Genomic DNA, 22,843 nt, shown 5'->3' on the forward strand with positions numbered 1-22,843 from the left:
CGCTGGGGAGACCTTTCTAAATCCAATGTGCACCAACATCTGGGCAGCTGCCTGCAGTACAAACGCTCTGTATTTAGCTATTTTTAAAGAAGCAGGTACTAACGGGGGTTCCTTCCTGTCCTCCCCTCCTAGGCTCCCATTTTCTCTGCATTAATCTCTGCAGCCATCTGGGAAGGAAAGGCCAGTTCATCTCATCAGGCTTCAGCAGCTGAGGTTACCCGGCCTCCTGCCACTTTCTCCAAAGGACCAGACAACCCTGTCACATCCAGAAAGAAAAAAAAAGGCTTAGCCCCCCCCCCCCCAATCTATTATAGAAACCTCCTTTCCTTTCTCCATGGGAAATTCAGAGTGTGGGTTGTGATGCCAAAGGAACGCGCGCGCGCGCGTGTGTATGTGTGTGTGTAGTGTGTGCGCGCGCGTGTGTAGGGGGGAAGGGCTGGTAAAAGATAGCATCGTATTTGCCCCACGTGGGGTTTGCATTTTAAAAATGTAACAGACGCGAAATAAAAGCCTCTAAGACCCTAGAAAAGAAGTGGCAGGTCCCTGCTGCCCAGTACAGCACTGGAAAATGGGTTCAAAAGTACAGCATCATCAATCGCCCCCCTGCCACCGCGACCGGGAAACAAAGACACGTTACCTTTTATTTTTTTGCTCTTCTAAGGGAGCCGAGGAACTTCGGGTTGTAAGAGGCTAGTCCACGGAAACCAGCTTCCCATTCGTCCCGGGCGCAGGCCCTTGGCCTACCAGGCGGCCTGGGAGCCCGGCGCCGCCTCCGCCTCCTCCGCGGCGCCCGCAGCCGCCTTGCCGGTGCTGGCGCGCCCGTCCCCGTCCCCGCCCCCGCCGCCACCCCAGTCCCCGCCGCGCCCGCCACGGGGCTCCGTCAGCCCATCGCCCGCTCGCGCCGCTGCTCACGCCGAGCCTGGCCCAGCGCCAGGGCGCACGGCCACCAGCCCGCCCCTCTCCCGCGCGGGGACCCGCGGCCCGCGGCGCCCGGTCCGCCGCATGGTGCCCGGCACTGGAGTCTGCTGGGGTGGCGGTTCAATCCTTTGCAAAGCAGGGACTGAGCGCGCGCCCGCTGGCGGGGCCTCCTTTCGCCACCAGATCCCAGGACAATGAGATCGTCTGCTTCCCCGGGGCCCGGGCCAGCCAAGGACACCCCAAGTCACCCGCTGAACTGCCTCTGGCTTCTTTCCCACTGCTCCTAGCCGCACCCGCAAGCGATGCAAAGTTAGCTCGTAGACCAGAGAGAGGTTGCGCGCATCAGAAGCGCGCGCGGAGATGCTGAGGAGGGTGATTGTGAGCTGGAGGACCCCCACTTCTTTACAAGACACCCAAACCCACCCAGACCCACCCCAAACGCGAGACCCTCTCCTACCCTGCGAGCCAGAGAACACAGATCCGATGGCTGGAGGTGTAGCTCTCCCCCCTCGATCTAGTTCAATTGTCTTAAATGTTAATCTCTCCTTAACTCTTGGGGAATGGAGGTGGCTATAAGATAACCTAGTCATAGGGCTATTGTTAAGGATTCGCTCTGTCCCTAGGAGAGGGAGACTTCCATTTCCAGAGACCTGGGGGAGGCAAAGGAGCCTGCTCGGCTCCCTTTCAAAAAAGGAAAGAAAAGAAACTCACAAGAACAATAACTCAATTCACATTGTCTGTCTAAATGTTTACTGCCTGAGGAGTTCAAATTGCTGGAGACACATCCCCCCCCCCCCCCCCACTAACTGTCAAAACACAGTTGATAAAATAAAAGAACCGGGCACAAGCACCCACTTAGCAAAAACACTGCTTGTTTCAATCTTTGTTCAGAACCTACCACTTCTTGGGTTCTCAGGATACGTCCATTTACCCTCCAGGCCAGAGGGGAGATTTCATTCCACCCCATCGCCTGCACCATTATTGCCAGGCTGCCCCAGGCACTGAAGACTCATGAACTTTACCAAGAGAACAGATCCTTGCTTCTATGTGGAGGGTGGAACTTAGGCATGTCCACGCGAGGCAAACGCTCCACCACTGGGCCCCACACCCAGCTCACATCCTGTTGTCTCTCCCACACTACATCCACGGTCTCCTTTTAGGATCACTGGTGAGAATTTCTGACAGTTTCAAGAGGTCTCGCACTCAACGGAAGAGAACCCTTTTCAAGTACTGTTGGCAGGCGGGGGAGTGGGGATCCACATTAAGGGCCAGCAGTCTCATTTCAGGCTGATGAGATCAAGAGCCCAGGGGTCTTGACATGAGAATCTAAATCTAAGGAATGGGAAACTGGATTTGAATCATATTTTGTTTCAGGACTTTGGGGGGATTGTCCTAACACAAGGTCCAACTCTTTTACAAGTGCCTGACACCATCTCCTCTCTTCCTGGGACTGTTAGAGGCAGTTTTATTTCTTCTTTGCCCCGTGCCCCATTTTTTTTTTTTTTGTGCTGGGAACTGAACTCAAGACCCCACACACGCTAGGGTGAATACTGAGTTGCAAGCAAGCAGTTTATTTCCAATTCCAACACGTTTTGACCGCAAAACTAAGCTGATGTTCAAGCCTGTAGCACTTCTCTTACACACTTCGTTGCCATTCTTAGAGGAGACCCTGCCACTTTGTCCCATTGGCAGCTGGAGTTTCCAATGCCGTGGACTGTCCTATTGGCAAATCCTCCTTCCAGGTTTGCTAGGGTACCAAAACATCAGTCACCCACAAGGCAGGAGCAGGGACAGAGTGTTCCTGTGTGTTCCTTCTTTCCTTACGTTCATGAATCACCCAGCCTGAAGTAAAAAAATGTCTCTCAGAAGTTCCTAGAGAAGGAACTGGGGAGAGGGTTCAGCTGGTAAAGTGCTGGCCACGCAAGCAGGAGGCCCTGAGTTTGCATCCCCAGCGTGTAAAAAAATACGTTTAAAAAAGGTGGGGTATGCAGTGTTGTAAAATATGGTGAATAATGATTGAAGCAGGCACCTGAAGTTGAACTTTGACCCTTGCAGTCACACACACAAGGCATACAGAGAGAGAGAGAGAGAGAGAGAGAGAGAGAGAGAGAGAGAGAGAATATCTTGGAGAGGGTAGACCATTGTCTTTCTCCAGTTGTGATTGGTGTACAATTAGTAACCACTGTCTTCAGATGTAAACAGGTTCCCGTCTCCTGCTTCGCAAACATCATCCACAAAAGTGGGAGCAGTTCTTTCAAAAGTCAGGTTGGACCCTGTAACTTCTCTGCATCTTTCCAGCTTCTTAATGATAAAGACTATTCCGGTTCAGGTGACTGGGGACCTTCTGATACATCGCCTTACTTTTGGTCGTTTGGTCCCACAAAGATCCCAGCCACCCCTCTATCCCACAACTTCATAACCGCCCCCCTCCAAGTTCCCACACAGGCCAAGTGCTCATTCATGCCCTTGTTGCCCAGCAGTGAAGACTTTAGAAGCTACTTGGGTCCTATCACTGCCCTGCTTAGAGGCTGTGGTGGCTGATCATGGCTCTTCATCATCCCATCTGTCACATTTATTCTTCTTGTCTCATTTCTGCCCTAGGAACTCTTCCCTTCCCTTTTATGTTCCCTGTTCCTAATGCCATCTGGGCCTACTCCACTTACTGTGTGGCTAGATCCTTGTTAGCATCCAGGTCTGGGTTCCACACACAGAGTGTGGCCCTCTTTGGAACTCTTCACAAACACACCTCATTTACTTCTCTCAGCACATGCAGGACCCCAGAGTATGTCCCATTTGAGACTTATTTCTTTGGTGTATTTTGAAATGGCAATTCAGAGAAACCCAGCCCAATCTCAAACATCACCTGCTCCTCTGTGAATGAAATTTGTACCTGTGCACCGTAGTTAGGGAGGTAGCAGATGCCAGAGGACTCTTCTTGACTAGGAAACCACAGTAAAAAAGAGCTCAGAGGTCTCTCCTGATAACCCACAAGCAAATGAGACTGAAAATTTAGCTTCATAACTGAACAGCCTTCACTCCTCCCCCTCGTATAACCCATGCCATCTTCTTCTGGAATCTTGACTTTCTTTCCAGGCAATATATAAACTTTGGCTATCTAGCTCTTTCCTTTGGGGCTTAGCTTGTACTTCATGTGTTCAGATAAATCATAAAGATTTCTTGTCTTAGCTGGGTATGGTGGTACATGCCTATAATCTCAGTACTTGGGAGGGCAAGTAATCATAAGTTCAAGGCCAGCTTAGCCAACTAGTAAGTTAACCTTGTCTCAAACAAATAGATCTGTCAATAAGATGCGTGTCTGGCCTAACATGGACACATATTAGTATTTTCCAAATCATGCAGTCATAATTATATCAGAGAGGAGCTCAGTGATGAGGTGTCCTTCTAGACTTGGACTCTAACTAGGTCTGTAGCACAGCAGAAGATAGCCAGGAGCCATGGTGGCTCATTGCCCTCCCTCCTCTGTCCCTCTGTCAGCTCTTGGGAGGCTGGTGAAGGAGGCCTGCAGCAACACAAAGCTAGCCTAGCCTATAAAATGAAATCCTATCTCAAAGAGAGTGAGAAAGACAGACAGGAAGGAAGGACGAAAGCAAGCAAGCAGGGGGTGGGAGTGAAAGAGGCTCATTGAATAAAAGTGTTTTCCATATGTGGTGGTTTGAATAAAAATGGCCCCCATTGGCTCAAATATTGGAATGCTTAGTTATCAGGAGTGGCACCATTTGAGAAGAATTAGGAGGAGTGGCTTGTGGGAGTGGGTGTGGCCTTGTTGGAGGAAGTGTGCCACTGGGGGAGGACTCTGAGGTTTCAAAATGCCCACGCCAGGGCTTTCTCTTGGCCTGCAGATTAGCTATCAGTTACTGCTCTACTGTCAAGTGTGCCACCATGTTCCCTGCCATGATGATAATGAACTAAGATTCTGAAGCTCTAAGCAAGCCCCCGCTTAAATGCTTTCTTTCATAAGAGCTAGCTATCTTGGTCATGGTGTCTCTTCACGGCAACAGAACACCGATGAGAACACCATGCAAACCTGATGACTAAGTTCAGACTACTGGAACGCATGTAAAAAGGCACGTGTCACAACATGTGCCTGTCATCCCAGCCCTCCCACAGCAAGATGAGAAGCAGAGATGAGAGAATTTACAGACTGGGACATCCTGGAGAACTCAGCACAACAGCGAGAAATAGGAAGAGAGATTCTACTTCAAAACAAGGGTGGAAGGTGAGAATCAGCTCTCCACAATTGTTCTGTCCACTCCCACATGCTTGTCATTGCACATGGCCCCTGCCATTGAAAGTAACATTGATGTTACTACTGTACTCAGAATGTGCTAGGAACACTGCAAAGATCTGTTGATAATCACTAGATTCCTCTAAACTGGTGGCTATTTTATTCCTCTTCTACAGATGCAGCTGCAAGCTTCAAAAGACTAAGTATCATGCATGACATGCCTTTATTTACCCTTTAGAGACTCAGAGCTCTTATTTTCCGTGCTGTATTACCATCTGCTATGTACTTGAACATGCTCTCAGACATGGTAGGTGTGGTCACAGATTTCTCCTCTATGCATTACAAAGCATGGGCTGGAGCCCGGATGGGAAGCAGGGGCTGGCTTTGGAAGATGTTCCATGCATCTGTTGCTGTGTTCTTACATGCTTCCCAACCTGCACCTTTTGGGGGCTGGCCTTCGGTTCTCCATTCTCTAATTCTAACAAATGACTCAAGCGTGTTTTCGTTGTATATTTCAACCAGGTTGTAAGGAGGGAGAAAGTCTTCCCAGGAGCAGATTAAAGTGCGGGGCAGATTTTGAATGAACTTAATTATTATTTTTATACCCAGTCCTTGCTTCTCTTCATTTCAAAACCAACTAAAGGACAATTATGAGTCATTGGTATAAAGCATTAAGAATTTCATCTTAGGGCTGGAGAGATGGCTCCGTAGTTAAAAACACTGGCTGCTCTTCCAGAGGACCTGAGGTCAATTCTTAGCAACTACATGGCAGCTTACAACTCTCTATAACTCCTGTTCCAGGGAATTTGACACCCTCACACAGATATACATGCAAGTCAAACACCAGTGCACATAAAAAAAATAATTAAAAAAATAATTCCATCTTCTTTCATGCCCTGGGATAAAGCCATTAAAACACTGGTCCCTGGTGTACATATGATGTAATCATACAGCTGTGTTTTATCTCATTAGTTTATAAAATGATGATGTAATTTTGTCATAATTACGTTTTATATGTATGCATGTATGGTGTATGTACATGTTTGTGTGTGTGTGTGTGTGTGTGTGTGTGTGTGAGAGAGAGAGAGAGAGAGAGAGAGAGAGAATGAGCAAGAGAGCATGATGTTTGTGTGGAATGCAGGGTTTGAATAACGTTAGGTGCCTGTCACAAACCCACTTTTTTCTTGTTTTTTTGTTGTTTTTGTTTTGTTTGTTTGTTTTGAGACAGAGTCTCACTGAATCTGGGGCTGAGCAATTGGCTAGACAGGCTGGTTTCCAAGCCTCTATCTTTAGCCATTCACTGTGCTAAGACTACATATGTGCATCACCACCACGCCCAGCTTTTTATGTGGGTGCCGGGTATCTGAATTCAGGTCCTCATGCCTGTGTGGCGAGTGCTTTATCCACTCTCCTCTCTTCATCCCAATTGTGATGCTTTTTATAAACCCCGTTCTCAGGACATTAGACAGTTACTTAGCATTTTCCTGGGTGGGAATCATGATTTAGACAGTCTCCATCCAAGACAGCATAAATCCAAGGCAAGTCTTTCAGAAACACTCACAAGAATCAATCAAAACATCACAAGCTAATTAATGTAAGGTTGAGTCCCCAGGGAACAACTGTATTACAGTGAGTACCACAGTATGCAATTAACTCCTACGAGAAGTGTATTCAAGTAGCTAAGCTTGGCTTTTAGGACAATTCTCTCTATTTACTTACTCTGAAATATATATTAACGTGCATAGTTAATGCTTGCCCAGTACCAGGTACTGATTATGTGCTTTCAGTATACCAACTCATTACATATAATAACTCATTTAATAGTCTCAGTAGCCCTTTGGGATGGGAAACCACTATTACCACCACTTACAGGTGATAGGGCTGAGTCATATGTAGAGGTTTGGTCAGCTACATCGTGTCTTACGGAGGGTGACAATGCACTAAGGCAGTCTGCTGCCAGAGCTCCTATCCGTCAGCTATGTCCCCTTTCCATGACTACATATTCGGAAGCATTGTCTCCTTTCTAGTGTCTGGCCTAGTGACCACTGAATAGAAATTACTATTGTTATTGATTACCTTATTACAACAGGCAACGGAGGTAGAGATATTCGTGGAACTAAGTGGAAAAGATTATCAGCAAGTATTCCTTATTCAGCTGCAGTTTCTAACACTGCAGAGATGATGGACCAATCAATCCAAATCTTAAGCAAGCAATGACATTGTATTGAGATGCTTGGGAGATAGCTCAGTCAATCAGGTACTTGCCCCACAGTGTGAGCATCTAATCTGAGCTTGGATCCCTTGTACCCACCTAAAAAGCTGGGAGTGGAGGTGCCTGCCTGTAATCACGGCCCTGGGAATAGACACAGAACTCCCAGGGCTTGCTACTCAGCTACTTTAGATAAGTGGATAGGCTAGGGTTCAGTGTGAGACCCTGTGTCCCAGCTGAGGACTGCTGGGGAAAAGAGAGTCATGTTCTTTTTGAGGTATGACTTCACGTACGATGTTCAACACTAACTCAACTTGGAGGGAAGGAGGAAGGAAGGCAGGGAGAGAGAGAGAGGTGAAGGTGGAAATATTGAGGGTACTGGGGGAGGTGGGACGATTATGTTGAATATGACCAAGATACAGTAAATACATGTATTAAACTGGCAAAGAGTAAGTTAAACAAAAAGTTACAAGTAATTAAAAAAGACATTTGATGTTGACTTCTGACCAACACATATATATGTGCACAGCTATATACCTCACACGCACACATAAATATATGAGTACACACACACACATCACACTCTGTCTTCCCTCTGAGGAAATGAGACTCTGTTGAGGTTGCCCTTACTTCTTCCGTTTCTATGCCACATTCTGTGTGTGGGCATGAGGCTGGAGCTCTTCTCTTTCTCTCCACACTCTGTGGACTCCCACTCACTGCTCAGATTTAACCAAATCCTCTTTGCTCCAGGAAGCCTTCCTTGGGTGCTCCCCACCCCCTCTCCTTTAACATAAACATCTCCTTAGGCATCTGAATTCTGCACCTTGTTGGAAATTCCTTGTGGGTAGGAATCTCCATAATGCTGTTTTTGTTTTAACAACTTTATTATATCCACAGTTAAATTGTGTAGCTTTGTACATGGTGTGTTTAATTTTTTATTGCTTTCTTTGGGCCAAAAATTGTAATCATTTTTTAATAATTAGACCCAATAGATTTTTATAATTAAATCCATCCAGATAATAATATTAATAATAATAATAATAATAATAATATTAGTATTAACAACAACAATAAAGAGGACTGTCTGGGGTGGTAGGAAATAATCTTGACCAGTGTATACATGAAATTCCACATAACTGTTGTACAAAGCTGTAGTCCACTTTCATATGTGAACTGGGACAGCCACAGGCTGATCCCAGAGGTTATCTTTCTCTGGGATCCCTGCACTGCAGTTTGTATGGGCTCAACAAAAACTCTTTCTGGGGCTCAGTGTTGAGTGCAGACTGCTGCTGCCCAGGGCAGAGTTCAGTTCCCAGCACCCATGTCAGGTTGCTGTCAACCACTGGTGACTCCAGATCCAGAGTCTCTGCACCCTCTTCCTGCATCTGTGACCACTGTGAGAACATGAACACAACCACACAGACACACACACATACATATGAACAACTAAAAATAAAAACAACTCTTTCTAAAAGCCTTCCTAATGGAGAATGTCTTCTTCTGTTTTGAAACACATCTTCCCACCTCCCCTGAGCACTCTAAATTTTTTAGTATCTGTTTTTGGAAGACTAAGTTTTTCTTGCATGTGCTTATTTACTTATTGGTGTTTTTGGAGTCTTTACAAGACATTTCTCAAAAAAAAAAAAAGAAAAGAAAAAGAAAGGAGGCTGGGTTCTCAGTGGAAGAGGAAATAGTTAGTGAGGAAAGGGGAGTCCCTTGGAGATGGGTCACCAAAGAAGAACTTCTGTGCTCTTTACAAAGAAAATTCCCTCAGAGGAAAAGAGATTGTTAGCTATATTATCTAGAATATATAGGAGGATTATTATCGAGAATATATAAAGAACTAAAATAAGTTAAGCAACAAGAAATCTAATAACTCAACCAGTAAACGGGACAATGAAGGGAACAGCCACTTCTCTGCAGGCGAAATACAAATGACAAAAGCCATGAAGAAATGCTCAGCCTCACTAGTCATCAGAGAAATGCAAAGTCAAAGTACGCTGAGATCCCACCTCTTCACAGTGGGCATGAGCAGTCATTATGCTGGCAGGGGTGTGGGCAAAGGGAACACTCACAGATTGCTTCTGGAATATAAATTGGTCCAGGCACTATGGACGTTATGGTAGAGGAGTGGGGTGATGAGATGTCCCAGAGGTAAAGGCACTCACAGCCAAGCCTGAATGTCTGAGTTTAGTCCCTGAGACCTACATGGTGGAAGGACAGAACCTCTTCCTGAAGTTGTTCTCTGACCTCCACATGTGCACCGTGGTGCGTGCCCACGGCCATACTACAGTAAATACACAATTAGACTCGAAACATTAAAAAGAAAAATCTACCATATGGTCCTCACTCTTGGGTATTTACCTAAAGGACTCCAAAATAAACATGCCACAGACACACCTGCCTGTCTGCATTTGTGCAGCCCTGTTCACAATAGCTAAGTTATGGAAACAGCCTCGGTGTCCATGAACAGGGGGCAGATAAGAAAATGCGGTGTATATATACACTGGGATTCTTCCCAGCCATTAAGAAGAATAAAATTCTGCTTTTTTTCTTTTTAAGGAAAATGGATACAACTGGAGATAATCATACTAAATTTCTGAGATGGATTAACCTCATCTCAGAAAGACAACTATTTCATGCTTCCTGTCATTTACGGTTCTTAGATTTTATATGGTAGATGTGACATGAAGATGGGAGAAAAACCATCTGAGGGGACAGCAGGGACTGAGTGAGAGGGAGGAGAGAAAAGGAAAGGTAGGTCATGGGGGTGGGTTTACCCGGTGCATAATATATGTTTGTGTGAACTTAAACATTTTTAAATTGTGGTGAAAATTTCTAAAGGAAAGAAAGAAACAAATGGGAAGAAGGAGAGAGGAAAGGAAGGAATGAATGAAGGAAGGAGAGAGAGAGAGAGAGAGAGAGAGAGAGAGAGAAAAGAAAACTTACTTGGAGAGGGTGAAGCTTGATCTGAGAGCAACTCTCAATACTGGTATGATGATATCTATTATGTGCCAAGTGGTCCAAGGCACACTCTGCACAATATTTATAGTTTTAACTTCAGCCCCATGCGGGTTTACCACTTTCTATTGCATAGAACCAGAAACAAAAGATCTAAAAGACTAAGCAATAAGCCAGGTGGTGGCGGCGCATGCCTTTAATCCCAGCACTTAGGAGGCAGAGGCAGGTGAATCTCTGTGAATTCGAGGCCAGCCTGGTCTACAAGAGCTAGTTCCAGGACAGGCTCCAAAGCAACATAGAAAAACCATGTCTTGAAAAACAAACAAACAAACACAAAACAAAACAACAACAGCAACAACAACAAGACTAAGCAATAGGCTAAAATTCTACACCTACAAGAAGGTGGATTTGATCTAAGAGTGTCTCTAGGAAGCCCCTCTCCAAGCATGTTCTTTGTATTGTATGTATTGTATGTAGTGTCTATAAGAGACGTGGGCCAGCCAAGAGGATGCAGTGGGGACCCTCCCTGGTGTGTGGAAGTGGAGGCTTGGGAAAGGATGGGAACCTAGAAGCCTGAGCATAGGGCTGGATGACAGCCAGCCTAGGACTCATAATCACTTGCACCCCAGGGAAGCACTGCAGAGTTCAGGAAGTGTCCTGGAGTGTTATGGTTTGAACTTGAAATTTCCCTTGGAGGCTCCTGATTTGAACACTTGGTGTCTAGCTTGTGGTGCTATCTTGAAGGCTGTGGGACCTTAGAGGGCGGAGTCTGGCCAACAGATCCAGGTTACTAGAGGTGGACATTTGAATAACATAACCCTTTCTGGTTTCTGCCCGCTTTCTCTGCTTCTGAACTGCACCAATGAGAACAAGCCATTGTTGCAGGCTCCCTCCTCCAGCTGCGGAAGTGTTTCTACTGCCATCTTCCCGACCATGGTGGCCTGAGACCTCCGGAAAGCATGAGCCAAAAGAAATCTTTTTTTTCTTTTCCCTTTAAGCCTAGAGTCATTCTGTCACAGTGACATGGACAGACAGTGACAAGCTCAGTGACAGAGTGTTATGGTTGTCCCCTGAAGGCTCAGGTGTTAGGATTTAGTTGTTAAAAAATGAGGGGAGGCTGGATCAGAGGTCAGGCCCTTCATTCACTGATGGATTCATAAACTGATGGTATTATTGGGAAATGGCAGAAATTAGGCAGCGAGGCACAGCTAAAGGAGGTGGGTGGCTAGAGGGAGTGTCCCAGAAAGATCTATCTTGTCTGTGGCTCTTTTTTCCTGGCTGCCAGGAGCTTATCAGCTTTGTTTTGCTGTTCCTTCTTCTCCACAATGTCTGCCTTACCACCAGCTTCAGGCTGACCACACCGGCTTATGTGGCTGAAGCCTCTCAGACTGTGAGAGGCTTCCTGTGAGATCAGTTTCCTTCCAGCTGTTTCTGCCCGGTATTTGGTGCTAGTAATAAAAAGATGACTAACACATGGACAGGCTGAGCCCACACCTTGTGAGTTATTGTGGTACAGCATCATTTTGGGTATATATTAATTTTTTTAAAAAAAAAGTTGTTATAAAGGAACTCGCAAATAATATAAACATCACACACCCAAATGAACCAGACTCAAAGTCTGCACACCTTAATGAGCTCCGTCTATACAGTCAGAGGTTTTAAATACAGCTGCTTATAGCTTGTTTTGATTTTTGACCCAACCTTAACGTCTGTTATCCTGATTCCGTGTCCCTTCCCTAGGAGGATGTGGACAGGTCCACTGAACTCTTTCTGCCAGCTCCCCTCACCAGTCTACAGAGCAGGCTGAAACTGGTGTCATCAGCTGTTCTCTAGACCAGCTGTTCTCGACCTGTGGGTCACAGTCCCTTTGGGGTCAAATGACCCTTTCGCAGGCATTGCTGAAGACCATCAGAAAAACGCAGACATTTGTAACAGTAGGAAAAATACAGTTACAAGATTGCAACAAAAATAATTTCATGGTTAGAGATCACCACATCAGGAGGAACTATATTAAACGGTTGCAACATCAGGAAGGTTGAGGACCTTCTAGACCAAGGTTGTGGAGAGCAGACTGTGGTAACGGAAGCTGGAGTTTGAGCCAGAGACTGATGCCCTATTAATCATGTACCATTATGTTAAGAGTGCTAGAGCTCTTCGTCTCAGCTTCCTGAGTAGGCTGTAGGTATTATATCGCACAAAGTACATAGAGAGCTTGGAACAAAGCGTGTATTGTGTAAAAGACCTGCTATTAGTATTCTTATTTACATGTGTGTGTCCACTTGGGGGCAAGGAATCTGGCAGCTCTTGGCCTTATCCAGTGCCCTGACGTCTACCAAGTAGCTATTAATGCTTCATTTCATCCCTATATGCAAGTGCTGTGAGCTTTAACGAGACCCCAGGTGAGTTCAGGCCTGTAAATAAATCAAAGGAAGCTTAAATAATTATGTCCTATATTCCCTTCTTTCCTCAGAGTATGCTGTGCTCTGTCCTAGTCTAGAATGTTCTGTGAGCCTGTCTGTCACTAGCTTAGGAGAGAACTCAGGTCCCCTTAAGAGACCTCTGAGTGTCCAACAGTCTGGGAACAAGGCTCTCTTTCTAAGGATGCCAAGTGGTGGTGGGGGGGTCACACACATAAGGACACTTGCTTTGAATGCCATCCACCCCAAAAGTGTCACTGCTCCTCAGGGGCGGTGTGTTGTGCAGTAGCACACACATCCCCACACGTGACCTGCTGGTTTAGTCTACCAGCTAAGACTCCTGTAGTCCAAAGTCACTAAACAAACAAGCAAGCGAATTGAAAGTCCCAGGGATCCCCAGTGTGTTAGTGGTGCTGGAACTAAGCTCAGGTTACCATCGGAAAAGCCCACAGAGAAGAACAGAAAGCAGCCTTACTCTTTAACTTCTCAGTCTTCATTTCTGGAAGATTCCAGATCACACAAAATGAAACCCAACAGACACTGTCAGGATTGAGGGACTGTTCCCTCTTCCCTGCTCAGAAGCATTCTGACAGTTGTAGGCACATGCCATTTCTTCCCACCGGCCAGATGAGGAAACAAGCGAAGAGGAGTACCTAGACTGGCGGTGCCTCCTGGTAAACCCGTGGGATACTCAGAATGAGAACAGACAGCTTGCCTGTTGAAGCCACGCGCCCTGCTCCTCCACAGCTGTCACCTGCTCAGACTGCACGTGATTCTTACAGATGGCACAAGTACACTCAGAGGCTACTTCCTGCTGGGCCAAGTTCCTTATAATACAAAAAGCACCCAAAGTTCTGAAACTCTCTATCTTCTTCCCTCCCTCCCTTCCTTTTTTTAAGAAGAGTATCTCATTTTATAGCCCACGTTGTATTCAAACTCAGGGTCTTCCTACCTCACTCAGCCTGCCAAGTGCTGGGATTCCAGGTATATACCACCATGCCTTGTCTTCTCTTTAATTTCCATGTTGCTCTTTATATCAAAAACATCTTTTAAATGATATTACAAGCATTCGGATAAGCACAGAAGATTTATTGGATGCCTATGCAACCACTATTGTGGCTCAACATCTGGCCTTATTTGCTTCGGGCTTTAGAGGAAGAAGAGGAAGAGGAGGAAGGGCAGGAGAAAGAGGAAGAAGAGCAGGAAGAGCAGGAGGAAGAGGAGGAAGAAGATTAACTCCACACCCTTCATCCTTTCTATCTCCCTTCCCAGAAGCTGATTATCCTCTAATGTGGTGACTATCACATTTATTTTTTATCCTTTGGCCATATAAATAGACAGCCATAAATAGTACACAATCTTTCGTGTTTATGAACCTTTCAAAAACATCTGCCAGCATATACTGTCCCCCTCAGTAAGTTTTTTAGTTTAACACAGTATTTTTTTTTTTTTTAATTTTCGAGACAGGGTTTCTCCGTAGCTTTTTAGGTTCCTGTCCTGGAACTAGCTCTTGTAGACCAGGCTGGCCTCGAACTCACAGAGATCTGCCTGTCTCTGCCTCCCGAGTGCTGGGATTAAAGGCGTGTGCTACCACTGCCCGGCCTTAACACAGTATTTTTGAGAGACATCAATACTGGCATACACAGATGTCAGCAAATGAGTGGAGCACGGTTCTTTATGTTGCTTTTTAAAAAACAGACAGTCAAGTTCTTGTAAGCTGCCTTGTGTTCAGTGTCTCCGCTGCCTCTCACACTTCCCTACCACTTACTCATTTGTCCAGCAACCATTACTTCTCCGAGTTTCCATTCCTTTGACACGGAAACTGATGGTACCTCTGGTCTGGATTTCAGGAAGGCAGAAAGTAAATGACTTGTATAAGTATGTCCCGCATATCATATGGAATTTACTCACACAGGTTCACTTCATGTTTAAATTTTGAGTTTAATATGTTTCTTTGCTAAATCTGCAATTCTACAACTTTTAATTGTGTGTACTGTGTGTGGGTGTTGCTCATATTCTTCTAAACCCATTTCTATATCCCTCTTTTCTTTCCAAGGTAGATTCAATGATCTACCCTCATATCCTATCATATATGTATGTGGGTATGTGCACACAAGGGCAGGTGCCTGCGGAGCTGGAGGCTGTTGTGAGGCACCCAACATGGGTGCTGGGAACAGAACCTGGGTCTTCTGCTAGAATCGCATGCATTCTTATCTGTGGGGCCAACTATTCCACCCTAAGTCTGTAATTTCAATCATTTTTCAGTGAGTCTGCCTGGGATGCCCTATGTAAAGTTTTAACCTCCTTTCTGCCATTTGCTGTTCTTTTCTTCTATTGTCTTCATCTTATCAACCGTTTACCAACACTTTATGTGCAAGCATGTTGCCCTTATCTTTTTCAGGAAATATGTAAGAAAACAAAAACGTCTTCTGAAAGGTGACCTAAAGAAAATTAGCATTCTGAGCACATCTTTTTCCTCACCCAGGGTCAGCTGGAGTTTGTAAATGCAGAGACAAACTGCTAATTTCCTTCAGGTCAAACAAGTGCAAAAAGACCAAGAACCCATACAAAGTCTGGAATAACACAGATAAAAATATAAAGTGTCTCAGAAGTATTGTCAAACCTTCTCCGTGCCCCAGTACAAAGCAAAGTTATAGGTGTTTTCTCTCTCATGTGGGGAATGATGATAAGAAAATATTAAAAATCTTCCTTTCCCATAATTAAACTACTTTATTTTCTGTTCTATTATTTTTTCCTCCCTCCCTCCCTCTCTCCTTTCCTTCCTTTCTTCCTTCTTTCTTTCCTTTTTTGAAAACCTACTATAGAGACCAGGCTGGTTTTGAACTCACAGAGATCTGCCTGCCTCTACCCACCTCCCATGCTTGGATTAAAGGCGTGTGCCACCACACCTGGCTTCAAACAACTTTATTTCTATAAGAGCAGACACCTTTGTGTACACAGCAAAAACACCATGGTTTCTAAGGTGCAGCTGTCTTGAATGAGCTGAGGTGGCCCAGGCAGCATTTTTGGTGTTGTGCAAGTTTTTGTGTTACTGAGCACAGCAGTAAGTGTGTATGCAAGGCATGCAGAACCAAGGCCGTGACTGGGTGTGGTGGCCCCTGCCTGTAAACCCAGGGCTTAGAATTAGAGGCAGGAGGTTAGGAGTTTAAGGTTATCTTGGCTACAATAGCAAGTTTAAGGCTATCCTGCACTATACAAGATCTGTCCAATCAAACCCTAAGCAGCAAGAACAAGAACAACAAGCAGAACCAAGCCTACAGTGAAGTTGTGGAGTACTACATGACCGAGTCTAGGCCGACTCACGCGCACAGCACATACATTTGGGTCTTCGTTTTTAATTGAGTTTTGGTGACTGTACCTTCAGAAACCTTTTAATGTTGCCTTAAAAAAAAATTCAGCTACACAACTTTACGTGGCATTAAAAGTCAAACCCACATTTTGAAATTCTCACCTGCAGAAATTTTAAATAGAGGTGAGTCGCCATGTGACGGCGTCCCAGGGAATCTGTGTTGATGATGTTGGCTCAAGGGTCTCCAAATTACTGCAGGACAGAGTGCAACTCTCTGGGCATGAAACCGATAGCTGCAGGGGCTAAGGGAAATCAATGCAGTTGTTTTTATTTTTAAAAAAGGCATGGACACAAGTGCGGTCCCTCATTTTTTTTTGTTGTTTTTTTCTTGATGGTAAATAGCCCAAACTCTGTTGTCTGAAGCTGGGGTACACACTGGCCTCTCTTTCTCTTTGTAGAAAAAATGTAGAAAAAAAATATTTTAGTTTCAGTAAGAGAGTTTTATAAAGTTTCTCATGAAGTATTTGAGAACCAAACAAAACTATGTCCTTACCAAAGAGCCGGAGTTGTATCTGGCAGTACAGCCACACCTAAAGAATGCCCACTAAGATGGGCATGGTGTCACACTCCAATAGTTCTAGTACTCAGGAGGGTTGTAAGTTTGAGGTTAACCTGGGCTATATAATGAGTTTAGGCTAGCCTGAGCTATACAGTGAGATAGTGTCTCAAAAATGGCCAAAAGAGTAAATCAACAAAGTAGTGTAAAATAACTGGTGAATAATGTTCCCAAGAGCAACAGCATAGTGATTTAATACTAATGATTATCAAGGCCAATCTGTGGAGTTTGATAATATTAACCATAGCAACAGCTCTCATTTAAAGAGCGGTCCACCAGTCTCTGACTATGTGCCACAGCACTGTGCCTATTTACATACTGACAAATATTTGCTTTAAGCCATTGGCCAGATTTACAAATCAAATTGTTCATGTGGCAAAAAAGAAGAGTGCTGGAAAAAGAGCCAGGCAACTGAGAGAGAGAAAAGGATTATTTCTGACAACATGATATGAAAGTTTGATGAAATCAACCACACATATGTAGGATGAAAAAGCAGTTATTACTTTTTAAATAACTTGAATTTTATTGTTCAAAATCTAGGAGCCTAAAATGTGATATGATCAACACCCAAATGCACTGTTCTAATATGGAATAAGCCACATTGTGTTAATAAGGTAACAATTTCATCTGTTAATAATATGTTGATATTCATAATGCATACGAGGCACTACACTGAGCTGAGTTTCCTGGATTACATTTGGTGTGAGTGTAGGGGGGAGGGGGTTGTAAATCCAGTTATATCAAGGTGGCAGCAGTTAGGGTTAGGGTATACTCAGGTCCAGCTCTGATGGTTGGTGGGACTGGAGTGTTTAGTCTCCCAAAGCCTAGACCCAACAGAGATAAAATCAACACAAGCTACCTATAGAGTTGTTCTTCACTATTGGCTGGAGACTGGAGGACCAGCACAGGTAGGTGAACAGGTACCTGGGAGTGGAATTTACAGAGGGAGGGTTTTATACAGTTCTGAGGTGCCACAAGTAAATATCTTCCCATGGGAAACTACCTTCATTTCTGGAAGGTTCCCATCCAAACCCCTTGTCACCTGTGACCCTGCTGCAGTGGGAACCCTGATTTCCTGTAGGTCCCTGGCCCCCTTGCCTCAGAGGTCCCTTCTGATCCTCAGGTCAGAGAGAAGATGCTACAAACAAAAAGTTCCAGTTGGGCGCTGTGGTTTCCCAACACTAGTAATTTCTACTCCGAGAACAAACCCAACATTGTCTGAATCTCACCACTTCTGAGGCGTGGACTTCAGGTCAACTGGAGATGAGAAATTCTCTCTAAAATGGAAGTCAGCCTGTGTGTTCTATGATTTCATGACTCAGTGCGGTCACCCGTGGGTTTGGTATGAAGGGTGTTGGAAGATTTTCTATGTCTCCTCCCTGGAGGATGTGTCTCAAGTCCTTCAGCTCTGTCACTAGGATCACTTACCCCCGTCTGTCTGGTACCCACTTTACACTGTGTACATTGGGCATCCTTTCTGTCTCCCTTATCCATATTGGTCAGGCCTTTCTGCCAGAGGCTCCTGGGACCTTGGTTTCACTCTTCCTTTGCTGGTGGGTCCCAGTCCTGCCTATTTCTTGTCTAGATTTTGGGGATCATTGCCTGTATTGCTCTGGAGGGAATCCATTGGGTAAATTAACTGCTACTCATTGCCTAAGGAACATGACAGTTATTGCCCATTCCAAACATATAAACACTTATTCTAAATTTTATACAATCCCTATAATGACCTTTCAGAGTTGGTCTTATGCCCACTTTAGAGAACAAGAACTTGAGTCTTGGTCCTTTGCTCAATGTTGCCCATTGTTGATCTACCCTTGTTTTTGTTGCCTAGCACCGTACAGAAATAATGCCAGGTAACCTCAGAGCACAATGGTAGTTGTGTCTGACTCCAGAGATAATGCCAGATTTTCAGTAGATGGTTGTTGATTGCTTCTTTGTGTGTGTTTGCTTGTTGTTAAGAGATGATACAGGGTGAAGATGCTGGCGTGGTGGAGACTCACCAGCAGCACACAGTTCTTTTTCGCACTATAATGCTAGCTACAGATTCTGTTTACTAACGATACGTTTATGCATCCCTTGGGAGGAACCAGAGTCACCAACCACTGCCCATAAACATCAAACTCTGCAACAGAGTTACTCTGCTGCTGGCAGGGTTGATATAGACAAAATCTCTCCACACGGCTTGACAGAGAAAATGGAAAATCTGGGCCATAACCAGGCAGCGGTGGTTGTTGGGTAGGCGGCCTTAGTTGGGCTGTTGAATCCAATTTATTTTTGCCACTGATGCTGCAGCTAAACAGGGCAGAGAGTGCAGATACACTGTGAGTTACAAAGCTCTCTAACCCTAGCTGTATTTTTGGCTTCGTTTTTTTCCCCCCCAACACTCAGTTTTACTTATCTCCATACTGTAACAGACACGGATGTCCACAGAGGGATGCCTTTCATCTGTTTTGTCCCCTGCTCCTCCCCAGATCTGTGAACAATACTAGTACCGGGCACAGACTGAGGTCAGTTAAGCCTTGGTGCAGGGAAGAATGGCACCTCGCATCTATGGTCTATACAGCCCACCCTGGCCTCCAACGCTAACACTGTATTGAGAATTTCTGAAGCCTGAGCCTTGGAAACAAGATTTGAGAGCAAGCTTGAGATGTGAGATTTCTCCCATTTATATATGAGTATTTATTATGTATAGTCAAAGCCGTGGACTGTCAATATGTCATGAATATCAGTCAAATGGTAGAAAATGATCCAGACATGGTGCGCAGTCTCAGAACTTGGGGGAGCTGAGACTGGAAAGCAGAATTCAAGGCTAGCTTAGGGCGCTGTAGTGGTTACTTTTCTTATTGCTGTGACCAAATACCTGTAAAGAATAACTTATGGGAGACAGGGTTTTGTGGGCTCAGAGTTTTAGGAGATAAAATCCACCATGGCAGGAAAGGAATAACGAGCAGAAGTTGGGGAACAACCAGGAAGCAGAGGGACCATAGACTGGATAGAATTTCAAATATTTAACTATTTCCTAATTCTTCTTTTATCCCTAGATCATTTTCTATGACAGCGTATAGTCCATTCTAGATGTCTTTGTTTTTAGAGGCCTTTTTAGGCTTTAGAGCAGTGGGTCAGGACTCCCGTGAGGCTTCCTATCAGACATTTACATTACAATTCATAACAGTAGAAAAACTTAGTTATGAAGTAGCAATAAAATAATTTTATGGCTGGGAGCCACCACAACATGAGGAGCTGTAGTAAAGGGTCACAGCATTAGGAAGGTTGAGAACCCCTGCTTTAGAGAGGTTCTTGAAGACTTCCAAACTGATGTCTACCGAGGGCAAGCCACTACGTCACCACCCTCCCCCACGTGTTTCTCAACCAGTTATGATTTCCATAGACTGAGTTTCAAAGATGGGATCCAGTTCCCTCAGCAGACAAGACGGAAAGAACAGCCCTGTCACAGTGTGGCGGGCTGTCCACGAGCCAGCCGTCTGTGACTTTGTTTACACTCCAGCTGGGCATTGTTCCGCGTGGAGAGCTGCTCACCCATCACCCCGCTAATGAGTTAATGAGTAACTAGACGCCCGCATTTTCCAGTTATGTGCCCCACTTTATCTCTGGGTTGTAACAGCATGAACAGTTTGAAAGGAAGGGTCCAGGAGAGGAAAACACAGAGGAACGTCTCAGAGCCTTCAGAAGGGCAGCTACAGCACAGCCATGTCAGAGAGCATGTCACCAGACTTAGAGCTTAGAAAATACCTCAAATGACCAATATTATGCATTCTACATAGTGTTTCAATATAATGTAGCAATTAAGAAAAAACATCTCTTTCAAAATCTTAACCATTAAAACAATTATATTGAATCTACGCCCAAGCAGGTTCAATCTAGCTTGTATAATAGAAATGCGTTCATCTCTCTCAGACGTATCATGTTTGTTTGGGTCCAGGAGTCACTTTCTCTGTTCCGAGTGTGACTATTATTTCTGTCTTCTGAACTCCCCTGCAGGCCTAAAAATGACCAGTTCTGCATAGCTGTGTCAGTATTAGAGGAGCACCTGGCACCTAACAAATGCTTAAGAGCGTGTCTGGTGACATGTCCCATTTTACAGAGCTTAGCTCCTTGGGCTACAATAATAAGATGCCATTGGCTGGGTGGTTCGTAAAAGCCATTTAGGGCTGGCAAGGTGACTCAGTGAATACAGGTGCTTCCTGCTGAGCCCAGTGACCTGTATTCAGTCCCCAGGACCCACAAGGGGGAAAAGGAAGTCAACTCCTACAAGTTGTCCTCTGACTTCTGAATGTGCACCATGACACACATACCCCACAAGCAGAAAAATAAGATATAATAAAAAATTTTAAATAACTATCTGTTACTATTATGGTTATAGAGGGTGAAAATTTGAGCTTAGGGTGCCAGCTCGCCCAGATTCTAATAAGGCCTCTCCACTTGTAGGCAGCTGCCTTCCTGCTGTGAGGAAGAGAAAAGCATGGAAGTAGAGAAAAGGGACCTTTGGAGGGACGGGGTCTTTTATAAGGGTTCTGAGCCTATTGATGAGGGAGTAGAGCCTTGACTTGACTTTGGAGGGAGCATATTTAGTACATAGCAGTCATCATGTAAAAGTCGCTACATTTTTAATACCTAAGGAGGCCATAAGCAACACAACGGGAAGAATAAGCACTCTACAGCACACTCCATAGATGGTTGGTCTGTCTCTCTGTTCCTGGTCTGTTGCTATGTCCTGGATGTTGATGTCACCCCAAATTCGTATGCAGAAATCTCACCCTCTGTGTGATGGCAATGAGGAGTAGCTACTTGGAAGGTGGTTACATTTAGATTTGGTTCATAAAGGGTGAAACCCCTAGGATGTGATTTGTGCCTTTTTCAGAGAACAGATCCTGGTGCTTGGGCTCAGTTGGTAGAGTGCTTGTTTTGGGAGCATGAGACCTGAGTCCCATGCCCAGAATCCATGCGAAAAGAACCTGCTGACTTGGTGACATGTGCTTATATTCCTATTAGGGAGTCCCAGGCCAGTGAGAGACCTGTGCTCAATAAACAAGGTACATGATTTGTTGACTTGATGAATGACCCAAGATTGTCTCTGGTCTCCACATAACTACACACTGTTATGAGTGTGCACACATGAAAACATATAGCCACGCATACATTCAGGTAGGTCTACATATACATGTATATGCACAGACATGACTATGCATGAATACGCACAGACAGACAAACATACACCATATACAGAGACAGTATATAGGGAGGGGATTAAAATAAGGAGAGAACAGAGCTCACGCACTGCACTGAGGACTAGGCAAAACCAACTATCTATAAATCAAGAGAAAACCCTTGTTAGGAATCAGATCTGCTGGCACCTTGATTTTGGACCCTCAAGTTCTGTTCAAGTCCCTCAGGCCTTTATTTTAGCAACTCAAGCTAAACAAGATAGAAACACTTTAGCTGTCCACCCCAGTGAGGATGGAGTGGACAGAAAGAGGGAAGGTCTGATGGCAACAGAACAGTTGTGTTCTGTCAGCCCAAAGGCTGTACGGACCTCCACAAGGATCACAACGTTTTATAGAGCCAGGACACACCTCTAGTGCAATCCCTTCTTTCTTTAAAAGAAAGCCAATTACTGTTCAACGTTGTCCCAAATTGAGACCTGGCCACAGGCAGATGGTCGCTTATTTTATGGAACTAGAGAAAGTGGTTTTCATCCATCAGTCAAGAGAACTCTGCTTTAAGAGCAAATGCCTCGTCCCCCTCACGTCAGCACCAGAAGCCGAGGCTAAAGTGCTAGATTTACCACTTTAATAATTAGATCATACCGCTTCCAACTAGTAAAAGCCCAAGTAGGACATAAAACCAGCACTGTAGAGCACCAGTTAAAAATTATTTAGGAAGCAACAATTTCAGCACTCTAATTTTTCTCCTCTCTCTAGGACACAGCTAACAGAACGGAATCATTACGGTGAGGCATATGACAGAAACCTCGTCTCTTTCTGCCATGCTTGGCCTATTTATGACTTCTTCAGCCTACAGTAATCATCAGTAATAAGTAGACTGTATTCAAACAGCAGGATTGATTTGTCAACATTATAATCCACCATGAGTAGTTCATTCTTTAGTGAAACTAAGATCATAGAAAATGAGAAAAATGGGATGT

The 22,843-nt window shown here is 44.8% G+C and overlaps 1 protein-coding gene across 4 annotated transcripts in view; it reads right to left on the minus strand.

Moving 5' to 3' along the window:
* The window catches only part of Frmd4a (FERM domain containing 4A), a 582,923-nt gene that overhangs the window by 205,348 nt on the left and 354,732 nt on the right, over nucleotides 1–22,843 (minus strand). The window contains exon 1 of one of the 4 annotated variants that reach the window (XM_041630656.1): nucleotides 638–759. The exons of the other annotated variants lie outside the window; for them this stretch is intronic. The gene's annotated coding sequence lies outside the window, so the exon portion shown is untranslated. Of the gene's footprint in view, nucleotides 1–637; nucleotides 760–22,843 lie in introns of those variants that run through there. 4 annotated transcript variants of the gene reach the window in all.

Source organism: Microtus oregoni, unplaced genomic scaffold (genome assembly GCF_018167655.1).
Source record: "Microtus oregoni isolate MIOR12 unplaced genomic scaffold, Mior012 000035F_ref0000213, whole genome shotgun sequence".
Taxonomy (NCBI): domain Eukaryota; kingdom Metazoa; phylum Chordata; class Mammalia; order Rodentia; family Cricetidae; genus Microtus; species Microtus oregoni.